Raw genomic sequence first — 16,453 nt, 5'->3', positions numbered from 1 at the left:
CTGTTTGCTTGTTTGTGCAGCTGCAAGGAAGACACACTTCAGGGAAAGACAATCAAAATTATAATACGACAGGTAATTTTTCACTGTATTGTAAGTAAATGCAACATCATAACGTGCAAGCAATACTGTAAATTAGCTAGTACTGGTTAAAAGAGACTGGCTTATTATTTTCAGCATAGATAACTAAAGTTTCCCAGGCATCTGATTCCCATGAGGTGCCAAATGAAGCAAGGTGTTAATTCAATCTCATATCCTCTCTGTTTTTCCAGGAAGTTCAAAATAGCTCTGCAGGGGTGTTTCAGACAGGCACAATTTTTATAGTTTGCAAGTGCATAGGTTCCTTTTGCCTTATCCATAACAACAATTGCTAAAGGAAGAGAGTTGTTTAGATTTCTTATAGCCAACATATCTTTTGGAATATGGTTAGGATATCTAGCACTGAATAATTTTGCATATTGTTATCACAATAGGATATCTACCACTGAAATAAGAATGTTAATACTAGGAGTGGCAGCCACCACAATGTAGCCTAATATATTTTTAAAAAAGGATGAAAGATAATCCACCAACTTGCAAACTTACAGAACTGTGGGGATAAAAAAACATTAAAACAATCTTTAATTGTTTCTTATTGTACACCCATTGAAGGAACAATTTATGCCCTGTCTTTGGAGAAAATAAATAAATAATTGTAATATTGCTAGAAAAAGTCCATCAGAATTCTTTGTCTCTGGGAAAAAATCTTGCAGAAGATGGTACTTTTGACAGTTCATCACCAATTGGGAAACCCCAGGAAAGAATGTACAAAGAATGTTAAAGCATCTTCTTCACGCTAAATTTGAATTGCATCAAATAATGTGATTGACGTGCATTGAAAGGGAGAAAGATTAAGTACAGCTGACCTTCAAATTATGTATCCAACTTTAGACCATCCATGGCACTGCGGACGGTATCTCACAGCTTCCATTGATACACATACTTTGCTAAAGGCAAAAACCACAGATGGTTACAGTTGGTAGAGGGTTTTCTTATCGTATTCTTTGTTTGAATGGGAATTTGGTTAAGAGATTGAAAATTAATCAGTTAGAGGTGATATCCACCAATGGGATTTACAGGTATACTGATTCACCAGACTTCAGTTAGGTGCCAAGGCTGTATGGGGAGAGTCTGGCATATAAAAATAGGCATTGCAAAGGCTGACATAGTGCCTGGATAGTCACTAAAGCTAAAGCCAGGTAACAGGAAATGTTGAGCACAAAATTCCAGATTTCCCTGGAGTTGCATTGTATTTATACCCCTCACCTGGCTTGGAGTGGCACATAAGGAGGAATACCAAGCAAATAAGTTTGTGAATGAGACTTTAAAGTAAGGTTTACTTGGAAGGAGAATGCTAGGGGTCTATACCCTGTTTGGCTTAACATAAGTAGAGAACTTAATCAGAGCAGTCTGAAATATTCATCTCTCCCCTTCCAGGCAAATTCCCTAACCTCAAGGCCAATGGTTTAACAAGAATTTAATTACTCCATTCAAAATAAAACAATTTCCACAGAAATATTCAGAGGCTCCTCTCATCCCAGAATTCCCCAAGGCATCCTCCAGAAATATTTGGAGAAAGATTTTTTAAGCCAGAATTCTGTTGGACAAAGGGAGGAAAAGAAAACAGGTTTTTTAAGTCCCAAGGGAATAATATGACTGCTGAGGTGTTGGGTAAAAGCATGAAACCAAGAACAAAAGCCAGTAGGCAAAGAACAGTTGAGAACTCCATGAATCTTCAGTTCTAAATTTTTTATGGAATGCATGGCAGACTGAAATATGGGGACCACAGTCCCAAAGGCTCCTCTGAGACTCATTGTGGAAAAAAATTTTGAATAGAAATTGTTTTAGCTCTATTTTTTTTCCCTTTTCTGTTTGGTTTTTACTGTTTTCAAACTATTTTTGCTTGTTGCTCTTTGTTGTTTAACTCTCAGCCATCACTTGGTTTTCTTCTCAAAACTTTGTGTTATTTGTGTTATATGACCAGTACCAGATCCCTGGCAGGGATTTGTCTTAACTGCATTTTAAAAACTTCTCCTCAAAGAACCTTCACAACCTGCCCAAGAGCTTGCCAGAGTGACAGAGAAACTAGAAAATACAAACTCTTAGAGGAGTCTAATTTCCAGAAGACACATGCTCAGGCCTCCATAAAAGATCAGAAACTTCTTTTCAGGTCTCCCTCAACTGGCCAGTGGCTTTACAGAACCATTAGTTTCCAAAATCACATCTATAAATGAAGTCTCTACATCAAATAACTTGCTATTGAGTTAAACTGTGTATACTACAGATGGAAAAAGATCCTCATATCACCAAAAAGGCACAAGCAAGTGGACTGAGTTCTGGAGTTAGCAACCAGTTCATCATTACTCTGATTTCTCTCTACAATTCCTGGCTTTTGCTGTGGCTTGATTGCAGAGGTGGGGCAAGTTCCTTCACTCTGGCCTTTTCTGACTCTTGACTGTTCTTTTGTGGTTTGATGGGAGTGTCACAAAAGTATATTTTGAGGAAGAGGCCAAAGAAAAATTCTCAGCAAAATGGAAATGCATTAAAACACTGAGACCTGAGGGGAAGTAAGACACAGGGCACTTTTTTCACTGGGTGCTGAAGAAGCATAATGAAAACAATGGATCAGTAATTTTCACATGGTCTCTGATGTCATGGTAATTGTCACCATTGCTAACCATTGTTCAACCTTACCACCAGCTATTCTCTGACAGCAGAGAAGGCCCCGGCACACCAGGGCAGGGAAAGGTTAGAAGATGTACACAGAGTTCCCTCTAGTCCGGCAGGGATGCATGTCCTGGCCACAGAGGACAGGGAAGTACCACAAGAATCAGTTAACCATTCATTTTTGGTGAAAACAAGAATTTCTGGGACCATGATGTTCTCCTGGGACTGGAAAGCAGCAGCAGCTCCAGGATTATGAATAGAGAAAATGGACAGAGAAACAGCTGCTTTATAAATGTAATGAATGTAAAATCAGTAAATTACACAAAGTAACATGGCAAAAAGGAAGCCTGGACAAAGCTGCAAGTGACCAAGACATGTCACAACTCACAGGAGCATGAAAAGAGAGAAGCAATCCTGCAGGCTGCAGTGAGTTCTACCAAGCCCTACATCAAATAAAAGATCTGTATCTAATGCTAAAGTTGAAAAGATGTCTGCAAATGGATTTCTAGAGTAGCTGGGCAAGATTTGAATAATGAACAAGGGGAAGATCATTGAGTATCAGTTTAGGTGTCCAGGTGGTCCCTCTGTTGTTACGCACATTCTCACACTTCTGTGTCACAATGCAAGGGTCTAGTATTTTTACATGAGCCTTTTTCACCCTGGGTAATTTTTTTTTTTTCAGAGCTCAAAAATATCAGGCAAGTTGCATCATGTATTCTTGTTTCTCTTATAGCCAGTGAAGCAAGCTCCTGTAAATGGTGGGTACCAAGTCAAAGTTTCAGTAGCTTTACAATTTATTTTTTTAACATTGTTATGTGGCATCTTCTTGTAAATGTAAAGTGCTACAGATTGTTGTCCAGCTGGAAAGTCACTCTTCTCAGCCAAAATAAAATAGTTAAGTTACTCAGTGGTAGCAGGAATGAGTGTCTGTGAATTTAACGGGCTGGTGACTGCGGCATCTTGCCAGGTGCAAACAGCTTGTGAAATAAGAACATTATCTGTAGGAAGTATAATGTAAATTCTTTACTGTTGCTTACGGCCTTTTTTTTTTTTAAAGGCAAAAAGTTGCTAACACTGAGCTTTGTTGCTACTCTGCAGTTTAAAGTTATAACTACTGCCTCTTTCATGGTATTAGAAGATTGGATAAATAAAAAATTATATGTTTGTGTAATGTTTATTTCAATGCAGATACTAAATTTGGAGGTGGTGAGTCAACTGGAGTTTATTTCTAATAGTGTAAATGTTTCTTTTCCCAAGGTCTGAGGTAGCTGAAAAGGATCTAAGAAGTTTAAATTATTAACACTGTTAAATATCATCAAGTTCCTAATATTCAAAAACACACTTACCAGATAGAGAAGAATGTTGGAAAAAGGAAAACAACAAATTTCCTGACTACTCTATAAAAATTGAAGCAGAAAAGCCACTTTGGGTTGCCTTAACAATTGTAGGAATCAAATAGTCTGGAAAATTTCATTTCATGTCTAACAAAGTTAGACAAAAAGTTCCTATAATACAAAATGTTAAATCTTTGAATACTGTTTTTGTGGTGTTTTTTTGTTAAATGAAATGAAAATTTGTTAAAACATTTTTAAAACGTTAAAACATTTTTATCTTTTTTATCTGGTTACAATTTACTTTTTTACATTAACAGTGAGGTAAAACAGAAATGATCTCATGGTGTGTTCCAGTTCACCAGCTTCAGATTTTTTCTCAGAAAAAAGAAAATCACCTAAAAATGTTTGGATCTACTGAAGGATACAGTCTGTCAAATACAGCAGAGCACTTGATCATATATTAAATTTGAAACATGTGAGAAGGCCTACTGATTTCATTAGGAGTTACAATTAATCAGGAATAATTCTTAAAGCTACTGCTTCATACAAAACTAAACTTGTTAGTGAATATACATTTCAGACTCATTAATTCTATTTTCCTTCATACATAGATCTAATTTCTTTGCTACACCCATAAGGAACTCTTTTCTTTGGGAAAAAATAAAAAATAATAAAAAATAAAAAGTGATTTTAAAACAGAACATTTTAAAAAAATAATAATAGCAACAACAACAACAATAACAACAAACAAAGAAGAAAAAGGTGGTTTTGTTAAAGAAAGATCTCAAACTTGCAGTCCAAGAATCTGGCATTGCAAGTAACTTGAAAGTAATTTTTCTTGGATGAGCTCAAATAAAAAATTCCATGTGGGTTCTCAGAGGATGACTTGTTTTATTTGAAGCCTTTTTTATTTTGAGATTATTTTTTTCCCTTAGTAAACTGTGTAAATGACTCTTTCTTGAAATGTGTTTTTCAAAATAATGCATTTAAATGCAGCCAGTAAGTTCTCTTCTTGGTCCTTCACATCTTTCCTATTAGTGACAAGCAGCAGTTCCTTGGGTGTACAGAATACAAATAAAGTCTGTTGCAATCTTTCTTGAGCAACATGAGCTGTACTTAGACAGGCACTGAATATACTGACAGGAATAAAATTAAGTGTATATATATATTAATAATAGCAATCATTCAACAGAAGCTTAAATCTTGATCCAGCTGCCCAGAGACTAGAAAAAATAATTGTTTATGCAGTAAAATTAGTAACTTCAAATATTTCATGGCTAAGAAAAGGAACAAGAAGAAATGCATGTATAAAGGCACTCTTTTTTGTCATTGTTCAGCTTCATCTGCTTCGGACCCCCCATGGCATAACATTATATTCCAGGAAAACAGCTGTTTTCACTCTTTCCACTTGCTCTGATTTTCCCATTCTTCTGATATTTTGTTTTCACTGATGCAAGAAAGAAAGAAAAAAAAAAAAAAAAAAAAAAAAGGAAAATAAAGAGGAAAAAAAAAATACATCTAAAATTACATAGGCAAGGAGCTAACAATTAAAAAAGAAATGCACAGCTTTTGTTGCCCCATATCAGAACCTTACTTTCAGGCTGCAGGGTTCATAAGAGGTAAAAGCAAAGCTTCTTGCACCCTTCTTGGAATACTTAGAGGAAAATAGGTGGTGTGGCATGTGCTCTGCAGATTCCCCAGATTCACCATACACTACTTATACTATCAGGCAGGCTGTACCTCCTCTTAGAGTCTAACTCTAGCCTTTCCCTTAGAATTGTAATGAGTATGAAAAGGAAGGAGTCATTTTGGCTCTTCTTTTCATTCCGCTACATCGTGGCCCACTGACCTTACTCGTTTTTGGGAAGGAGTGGCTACTGCCACTTTGAGACTAGTTGCCCTTTCTTTTAATTATAACACAAATAGCATAACCCTGATTTCACTTTTAGACAGACAGATGGCCAATGTCCATTGCCAGTCTCAAAGAATAAAAAATAAGTAAATAAACACTTGAATCAATTTCTTTAACTATATATATATCCTAAAGGAAGGGACTGGCTATAAAATTTAAGAATCTCAAAAATAAAGAGGTGGAAAGTATTTTATCTGCCTTCTGTATTCTGCAGTTTAGAGGAGCTCCACTTTTTTAATTTTTTTTTTCCAACTTTTTAATTTTATTTTTTTTTCTGAAATCACAGAAGCCAGAAATTTCCTTCGCTATTTTAAGAGAAATTGAGATCTTGAGGATTATCTGCTAAAAACACTGTCATGAGACTCAGGTGAAGTAGAACCAAAATCACATGGATGACAAGTAACCCTTCCTGAGACAAGTGGAAATTCCCAGGAGCCCTGATAGAGGACAGGCAGAGGAGTCAGCATGAGCTGTGGTTTGACTGGGGAACTTGGATACTACTGATACATGTACGTCCTGTACTTAGGCAATCAGAAGCCTGCTTGGGAATTTGTAGCTTTAAGAACAACTTAATAAAACATGTAACCTAACAAAAACGAAATAAATTTATGGGAGAAGGATAGAAAGAGAAAGCTCTACATCTGCTCTCAGGGATAATCCTATTCCCATACAGATTACTAAAACTTGCTAAACTAGGATGTTCACTTGTAGTTTAGTTTAGTGGTGGACTCGAGGAGCAGAAAGATCAAAGTAGCCTCTCTGAAGATGGTTGGCCTTCTACAGCCTGTGCTGACGTGGCACAAGGGAATAAGGTTGTTCATACTCAAGCAGTCTCCTTGGATGGAGACATTTTAGTATAGGAAATTTCCTCTGTGGACAGGGACATATGTCCTTGTGTACACACAAGCTGCAGGGCAAATATACATCCTTCCCCAGTGGGACTGGTTGTTCTGAAATAAAGCAGCACTATATTTGCATGATTGTATGTGTGTAATTATTACAGCTGAAACAGAAAATTAAATCAATCCCCCATGTAAAAGTTACACAGACAAAGCCATTTGAGTGGCCTGACTCAAAGGAAGCAGGGCTGACAACATTTTAGAAAACTGAAATCTTTTATTTGTAGTTTTTTTATTGGATTGATTTTTGTTTTGGAACTTCTCTAAACACTATTTAACTTCAAAAATATTCTGACCAAGCTCTACCATATGACATGTTATAAACACAGAATCTACAAGAGCTGCTTTCATTCTTTTCTAAAAGTCAGGCACTTTTATTTGGTGAGGCAGGCTTACAGATGTTTCAGTGGATCTAATGCTAGGAAAAAAAAAAAAAAAAGGATTTCACAATGTAAGCCATGGTAAGACCTCAATACCTCAATAGGCTTTCTGTAGGCACCATTAATACATAAAGCCTTGAGTTCTCACATGGCACTGAGGTTCTACTGTGCTAACAGAAAGTAAACTCTGGTTTATAAACTGCACAGAACAGTGAGCCGAATCAGTGAGTGTCATCAGTGAGCCGAATCAGTGGGTGTCATCTGAGGGTGTAAAAAAAAAAGAAAGAAAAAAGAAAAAAGTATGAAACAGTAACTAATCACAGAATCACAGAGCAGAATTAAAACAGGGATCTATTTTCCATGAAGCCCCCAAGGAGTTTTTACAGACTCATCAGTATGAGCTTTGTTGTGGCTAGCAAACATTAGTGTGTCCTCATTCTAATCCCATTCATGACTAAAGTAAATGGGGCCCCATGTCAAAAATCCTCCATATATGGCCTCTTCTGTCCCTGCAGATGTGGGCTTGTTCCCTTCTGAGCTGCTGTCACCCTCTTAACCTTCTCATTGTGCAGCAGGAACAGAAACCCAACTGTCTTTGCTGGTGTGTCCAAAAGTACAATCATGTCACCTGCAGAAGTTGAGGAATGAGTGGGTAAAAGTCACTGAGCAACCTTTACCCTTGAAAGACTTTTCTCACCTGAGGACTTGTGCTGGCTACCTGGCATATTTTTCCTGTGTGGCATGCATGGGAGCCCTGTAAAACCAGTCAGCAGCCTCCCCAAGCTACAGAACAGAGATAAATAGCTGCAGAGCATCCTCTGCCTTTACATGAACCAGAGCTATTTACAGAGCCAAGTTTCTGAAAACAATAAGCCACATGGAAAACCTTACTTTTATGTTCCTTGTGAAATATTTCCATAGTTATCGTCTATCAATCATACATTAGCTCTATTCAGAGGTTAAAGAGGGTGACCAGGTAAGCGGTTTTGTATTGTTTGGTTTTGTGGTATTATAAAGTTTTCATCATGAATCCACAGTGACTCTGCTTGTATTTTTAGAGAGGTGTAAAAATTATTTCAGAGTACTGTTTTCTTTGTTCTTTATTCCTATCACTCAGGAAGCTTCTAAGGTAAAGCCGTTTTGATCCTAACCCCTCTCTCAGACCATTTGGCCTATGGTCACCATACCTTACTGTTACACATTTTACACCCTTCCCTTTTGGGGGGAATGTAGGGTAATAACATGTTCCAGTGGCCAGTTCCTCAGTAACTCCTATAGTCGCAGGTCTGTAATTAAAAGTAGAATAACATCTTAGGAGTTAGGATTTCTGAGTGCTGCTGAATTCTCAAATATCAGTCACATTAGGATGTTACACCAAACACTTTTAGATACAAAACTACTTCCAAATTCTGAACACCCAACTCTGCTCATGAAAAAAAAAAAAAAAAAAACTCTGGACAACTTTGCCACAGCATATAAATAACAATATGAGTTTCCATATTTTTGAAGTCCTGAAATACTACCGTGAAAATGAAGTCCTGGGATATGTCAGAGAGTAGAAGTTTGGGTATTATTTTTACTGCAGATGATACAGCACCAAATTTAACATTGAAAGATTTTTTTTTTTTCTCCTTAAAAAAAGTGGTTATTTTGTCATAGCATCTGCATAAAGAAGCAGTGACAAATTTTCACCGCTTCTGATTCCACTGTCTCGTGTGGATTAATGCACTCCTTGACACAGACTGTACTGTTACCAAAGCTTTAAGCATAAGCCAAACCTTTCTGAAACTGGGACAGCTCAAGACTAAAACAATTTCATTTAAGTGACTGACTATGAATTCCACCTTTTTAATACAGTGAAATGGGATTTGTTAAAGGAAAAACACCATTCACTAGTGCTCAGATAAAAGAAAAAAAGTTTTCTTATCCACAGCTAGCTAGATAAATACAATGAGACAAATTGCATATTGCACAATATCCAGATTGTATGGAATGGATTTCTAAACATCTCTATTAAAAAACAAACAAACAAACAACAACAGCAACAACTTAGAATTGAGAAAAGGACTTGTTCTGGAATAACTGATATCACCAATTGCTCTTTAAGAGCAAAGATTGTTTCCAGGAAAGATTTGAAGTCTTTTGTTTGCTTTAGTGGAAAGTTCATGAAGAAAAATTGATATTCCTAAACAGTGTCTCCTGAGGATAAAAAAAAAAAAAATGATAGAACACGGACTTAATGAAACTCATATTTTTATTAACACTTAATAAGGCCCCATACAAACTAATATAAAACATTTGATGACTTGATATAGAATATATGCTTTGCATGGTTGTGTTGGTTTTTTGTTGTTTTTGTTTGTTTGTTTTTTAAAGGTTCCTGCTTCCTATGCACCAACTGTAGTCTTATTTATTAAATTCTGCAGGATATTTCAAAATCTCAACAGAGTATTTTCTTAGAGCATCTTTATCCAAAATTTTATTAATTTATACAGTAAATGCTTAGTTCTAAATTTTTCCTTTTTTAAAGGGAATTTTTCCATTTCCAAAGTCTATGGGCCCTTTTTAAAGATCCACAGTAGTACTGAGTACTTGCAACTCCACTTGAATTAACTGAAGAAATAGGTAGGACTGGCTCCAACAACAGCTCCATATACAATGCCACATGAAGCACAGATGCAAAAAGCCACCATTTAAATATATCGTCTGGTATGATTACGGTTGTTAATATAGGATAGCTTCTTTTGCTTTTAAAACTATCTGTATTTCTGATGTTTCATGAAAATGATGCTGGCATTCATCGGGAATGATCATATTACTTGTGTCTCAAAGATCCAAGTAACAGAAAAACAAATACAAGTAAAACCGTGCTTGTAACCATCTCTTAGTTACTATTACAGTGTTTCTCAGGAATACAAGGAAAATAATCTTAAAACTTTTTAGCATATTTAAACAGTTTTCTTGGTAGTGCTGCTCTGTCTCTCTGCAACTGGAAAATCAGTTTACCTCAAGTCGAAAAGATCAGCCAACTGGAAGAAAATAAGTATTTGCTTAATGAAAATTCTTCTGTTGAGTCTTTACAGGAGTTTAACCTCTTCCACTTAATGTGGATACATTTACACTCTGTAACAACAGGCAGATCTAAAAACACAAGACAACCTCTGTTCTGGATATTGTGTTACAGGGCATCTCTGTGTTGTACAATGGAGAGGTATTTTTGTTCTAACTAGTTCCACACCTATAAATAGTTTGACAGCATCAGAAGGGAACTGTCCTAAAGAAGGGGAAGGAAGGGTCCCACAGAATATATTTTCATCATAAATTTTTCTTTTCCAAATACACGGAGACAAGATGGTCAAGGATGGTGGAACTGACAGAACATGCTGAGAAAGAATTTTGTACCTTTTTAAAAGCTGCAACTACTTCCTCCCACTTCATTAGGGAGCAGTGCTGGAGGAACTTACCTAGAGGGAAGAACACTTCAACACGAATAAATCCTACTGCTTTCTGTAGAAGGTTCATGTTCACACAACCTCCCTGTAGTCCATACCTATGGATGCTCTTGTTTTTCTCTCAGGTGACTCCCAAAGATATAATTCTGGCTGTGTTAAAAATAATGGAAATTTGGTAGATGGCAATTTGGAGCAAAAAGGACTAGCAGAGAGGACTTGTGCCTTCCTCACTTGAACAGATCCCTGTCATCACTTCATCTTGCATTTTACTGTAAATTTTTGCATTTACTTATATTTATAATTTATAAGAATTTATCATTCTTGCATTTACTGTAAATTCTATCTTTATCATAATACTACAGTATTTTGATTAATGAGTATTTTGATTAATATTATGATAAAGATAAAAATACTTTGATCAAATCAAAGTATTTTGATTAATATTGTGATAAAGATAGAATGCCCTCCCACAGAAGTTTTCATAAACATGTAAGCAAAAATATCTTAAACTCTCTGAAAAAAAAAAAGTAAAAAGTAGATTTTATGTACCCTTTTTGCAGTTTTGAGTATAACGTTTCACTGTATATTTTGGGCAGAAATGATTCCCATATTTTTTTAGAATCAAGAGTCCCAGATCATGAGTGTGACTGATCTTTTATCTCGGTTTAAGATGGTTTATCAGCTACTGGATCTGCCACTTCTTCAGTCACCTTGTCAAGAACCAGTTACTGATCCCCCATCACATCAGTGGAATTTATGAGAGGAGGAGCAAAGAAAATAATAATTCCAGATCTTGATGGAAAGAAGAAGACATTTGTCTGAAAGGCTGGCTTTATTTTTGCAATGGCAGCTGCTTGGAACTGTTGACAGATGGGGAGTGTTGGAAATTGTCCCAGGCCACATGGATTAGTGAGCTGGGTTCAGGTGAAGTGGTCAAAGGTGCTTTACAAATGCCATTTCCCACATAACTATCACCACTATATAGTGGTATAGGTAACAGAGTTATTTTTATAACATGTAACTGAGTTATTTTGGATAAGTCCCACATAGTTGAGGAGTATGTACTTTTCTATTATCTTCCTCCCCTTCTGCTGCAGCAATTGCAGTAATTTGAGACATTCCTACTACCTCTCCTAATTGAATTAGGATGGGCTGAAGGCAAGATATCTGGGGAGGGTAGTAAAGAAGCAGCTTTTAGTCAGTAAATCACTTTCAATCTTTTTCTCTCTGTTATTTCCTGTGACCTGAATACATTGATCAGATTCATGGCCATGTTGTAAGGAATATTTTAAGGAACAGAAATGAAGCAACTAAGAAAGAACTGGAAAGGGTAAAAACAAAGAGTTTCATCTCTTCTTGAGAATGTGATGCTTTTCATTTCTTGCACTCTGCTGCATTTAATTTATATTTTCATGCACGTTTCCACAGAACAAGTAAATTTTAATTTAATTTTAAATGGAAATAATGGAAATGGAAAAATATTTCTTCATGCATAGATACACTTGAAATATACAATGTAATCAATTGAATACAATATAGAAAGCAAAACAGTTGAAGACACATACTTTCAACAGTCCACTTAGATTGAAGACACCCCCACAACTATCTTACATGATGACTGCAAAGGCATGTTCTTTCCTGCAGTCTCCCCGTGATGGTCTGAAGCACATCTCAGAAGTTCAGCTCAAATCTTCTTCTGGCTCATTACCCTCAACTTGTGCCAAAATCCTTGGAAATGCTTGGCAGAAAGCTCTGTCAAGAATAGTCCTTCCCTACATAGGTAAGAAAGTTTAATTTGTGAATAATTGCATGTGAGTAGGTGTGTGACACAGCACAGAGCAAATCAAAAGGCTGATACATATCAATTTTTTTGTCTGCATCGGGCCACTTCAGAGTCATGTATTCATAAGGTAGCAATGTTCTGGAAAGAGCTCATAGATCAGTTGTTGAACTGAGACCAGAATTTTCACACAACTGTAATGAACAGCTTAGAAAATTAATTATATCTATATATATATAAAATGCATTTGGTTCTTTCTTTATGTGTATTTTTTTTCACAGCTCAATTTGAAAATAGTTCAGAAAATCTGTCTGCTGCTCTAGAATTCAATTTAAAAGCATGTGTTAGCAGAAAGACTGTTGTTTTCAAGTTTTATTGAGTATGTCCTCCTCTGCTTTTACTATGCAGGTGATAGAAATGCTTAAAACCTCAGCCATTATTGTTCTGTTTCGTTAGAAAATACTTCATATGTTACAAAGTAACAATTCCTATAGCAACTATTCACTTTTTTGTTCAAAAAATTGAAATAAACAGTTGAAACGTCATATTTCACATACTAGACAAGGTTGTTTTGGCATAATACAGTAATATTAATATATTTTATGTAAATCAAGCAATACTTAAACTGGTACATAGGACATACAGACTACTTTAGGCTAAGCATCATTTTGAGACTAAGACATTTGAAGTATATTAGTTAGCCTCTGTTTAACTGTTGTTAAATACTATACATAATTAAGCTGAATTAATCTAATTAGACTTCCAACTGACAAGGGTTTCCAGTTGACTGAGGTTTTGCAGGGCCCATTTTGTACATGCCAGCAAACATTAACCTTTCCTTTGAGCAGCTGACCCCTAAAAAGATGCCCCACTAAGAGATCATATCATATACAGTATAGTCTAACCATATTCCTGACCACTGAAAGGTCAAGAATTCCCATCATCTTTCAATGCTAGTAATACCTTAGGGAGGTGTTTTTTTTTCTGTGTTTCTCAAACAAAACCCTGTTTGGTGAGCTTCCTCTTCTTTGTTTCTATATTCTGAATCTTGAATTAATAATTGCATATGCAGTAAAGTCAAAGAAGATCCAAGAAGACATTCTGTACTCCAGACAAGATCTAACTTTTTCCATGCAGCATAGTATTGTCAAAGAGTCAAATTATATACAGTTTTGTATTTGAATATTGTTCAGTTATAAACAGCAGAAATTGCCCATATATATATGCACACATATGTATGTATGCATGTATATGTATGTAGTAATATTATAAAAGTCTGTGTAAAAGTCTATTCTAAAGAATCAGTTAGAAATTGAAATCACCAATTATATTCTTTACATTCAGGGCACTCAAAATCCTCCCACAAATGGCTTTTTATATTGCTTTTCAGGGTTAAATTCTCAGGCCTTTTTTTAGATCAAAGAATGTTTGTGTTTCTCATTAGAAAAGGCAAGTCAATGAGGCCAGAAGTACTATGATGCATTGTTCTCAAGGTACATTAATAACTTGTCTAATTGCATGAAAGGGTAGTTTTCATTTAAACAGAGGTTTCATGGAATTTATGTGTTTCAAACAACAAAATATATCCAGGTAAGGTAATATGGTATGTATGGCATACTAAGCATTTAGCTGGGTGCTGGAAACATGGGGTATCTTGTTGGCTTAGTCTCTGTTGGTTTTGTTCTTTTGCAGGTCACCTAGATTTTTACCTTGTTTTCCTATTTCGTTTTTAATCTTCCCTTTTTTCTTAGTATATCTTTGTTTGAGGGTAAGGATTATATTTAATTATTTGTTTGAGCAGAATGTAACACTTACATACATCCCAGAGAAGATCTGTGAACATACTGATAACCATACTCTACAAATCTTACACAATTGTTTCCACTGCTTCTCACTTCAGCCTGTGGTGTTGCATCATATTTGGTGTCAGCAGATGATTAAAACAAGTGTTCTTGTATTTCCTTAATAAATAGCCCAAATAAACTGTCTTCCAAATGTGCAATGGTGATCATCACAAGGTGATGATCTGTTTGGCAACCAGGCACATGGGAACACATTCAAAAGCCCTTAACTGCAATCAAGTGCTAATTAAAAGAAAAAGAGGAAAGCAACAAATGCTTTTATTTGATATTAAATGATATTACCTATAGACTTGAGAAAGGACAGCTTACGATTCATTGAAACTGTATTTTTCAGGGTTACTACAAGCAGAAAAAGAAAATACATATTTACCCATCTTCTCTGGTGGGTACTTAATAATAATTGACTTTATGGCTCTTACCTCTTCTCTCAGAACTGTTTTAACAGTTATATTAGGAAGGAGTATCTGGCATCCCTATATTTTATTTTTTTTCCCTTTCTAACAAAATGCCTGAACCTTAGGCTAGAGTCAGGTTTCTTCTTGGCTGTACTCCTTCTGGCCCACAATGCTAGCATTTCTGGCTGCACTTCAAGAGAAAGGGTGGAGAACCAGTTAACCAGAATACCTCACAGCCTGAGCACTTCACTAATACTTGAAAGATAGGGGTTCAAGCATTCTCAGCTTGAAGAAGGCACAAAACTTCTAATTCCCAATGAGTTAGTAGAGTATTATGCAAAAGGATGGTTACTGAGGCATCTAAGTGCTTGTGTTAAGTGCTTGTGCTAAGTGCTCACATCTAACTTTGTGGGAGATTAAGGTGGAATTTTTATGACTCTCTGCCTATGCCTGGACTACAGCAGAGCACTGTGCAGGATATCATACAGTGTTGCCACTTGAGAACAAGCTCTTTCAATCATCCAAGAAGCTTCCAGGTTAAGTGCAGAGATGATGTCTGTATCAGATTGTGTTAATTTTGTCCATGTGTAAAAAAAAAAAAAAAAAAAAATCACAGAAGACAATAATGTCCAGCGATTGGTTATAATCATTTCAGGATCATTTCAAACTAGGGCTTTTTGTTGTCATTGTTATATCATTTTCTAATGGAGCAATACTTCAGAAAGAGATGGGATTTGGAAAAGTTAAATTTTAAAAGGATATGACTTACTGATTATGGCTCACCTTCAATTATTTTAAACATATTTTGCCTCTACAAAATCTACTGTGTATCAGTCAGTGACTAACATAGTTTTACTCCTCCCACAGACATATAAAATAAAGAATTTGTATAAATGCAGCCAATATTTGCCTAGATTTATTTCCAAGCTGCAATCATGGTCAGTATTGGATAGATACAAAACCAAGGACCTGATTCTGCTACCTTTACCTAGAGCAACGGTTTATACTAGGAGCAGCATACCAGTGTGGTACTATCCCTATATTTAAATAAAGCAAGTGTTAACTGAATCAGGGACCTCAGATGTGAAAGCAAGAGGTGCCACAGATAAGTTTGCATTTGCAACATCCAATTTAGCTATGTGCCTGTGGTCTCAATATCCTGAAGCCATAACAGAAATAAAAGACTGCTGGCAGACTCCATTGGAAATATGAGAGGGGTGTCCAAAGGCTTACTATTTATTTTCTCACCTAAACATAAATAATCCCCTCATGCACCACTTTTACCCATAGGCTAAAACACATAATTTTACAGTAAGGTCATACTTGTCCTCATGTTTTGGAAACATTATCTGACTTTTAAGGTTTGCAATTCATTTTGTTCCAGCTGTGGATTTACAAATCCCTCCACTTTCGAAGAATTCAAATGCTTCTTAAGACTGAACATTTTTTTCATTTGGATATAGCAAGTATTAAGCCTGATCTAAAAAACTGTCCATTACAGTGGCTATATATACATTCAAATATACGTCTATGTATTTCTCATGAATAGAAGGTGTAACTTGATATTGGAAAGACCAAGGTAGTAGAAAAACTGGAAAACAAAAAAATATTTTTCTGAACACAGGTGAGAGGTGTAACACCCTTACATACACTGCTGGAAAGACTAATATTAATACCCATGTTTAAATACAGTATTGGAGCTTGTTCAGATTTGAAAATGATTACAATAGTTTTTC

At 35.8% G+C, this 16,453-nt stretch overlaps 1 long non-coding RNA gene across 1 annotated transcript in view; it reads right to left on the bottom strand.

Moving 5' to 3' along the window:
• Positions 1-16,453, bottom strand: part of LOC311433485 — a 90,806-nt gene that overhangs the window by 44,134 nt on the left and 30,219 nt on the right. Inside the window, exon 4 of the long non-coding RNA XR_014690777.1 lies at positions 12,292-12,452. This is a non-coding gene — a long non-coding RNA (uncharacterized lncRNA). The remainder of the gene's footprint in view (positions 1-12,291; positions 12,453-16,453) is intronic.

Source organism: Aythya ferina (genome assembly GCF_964211825.1).
Source record: "Aythya ferina genome assembly, chromosome: 3".
Taxonomy (NCBI): domain Eukaryota; kingdom Metazoa; phylum Chordata; class Aves; order Anseriformes; family Anatidae; genus Aythya; species Aythya ferina.
This window is presented reverse-complemented; position numbering and strand designations above follow the sequence as displayed.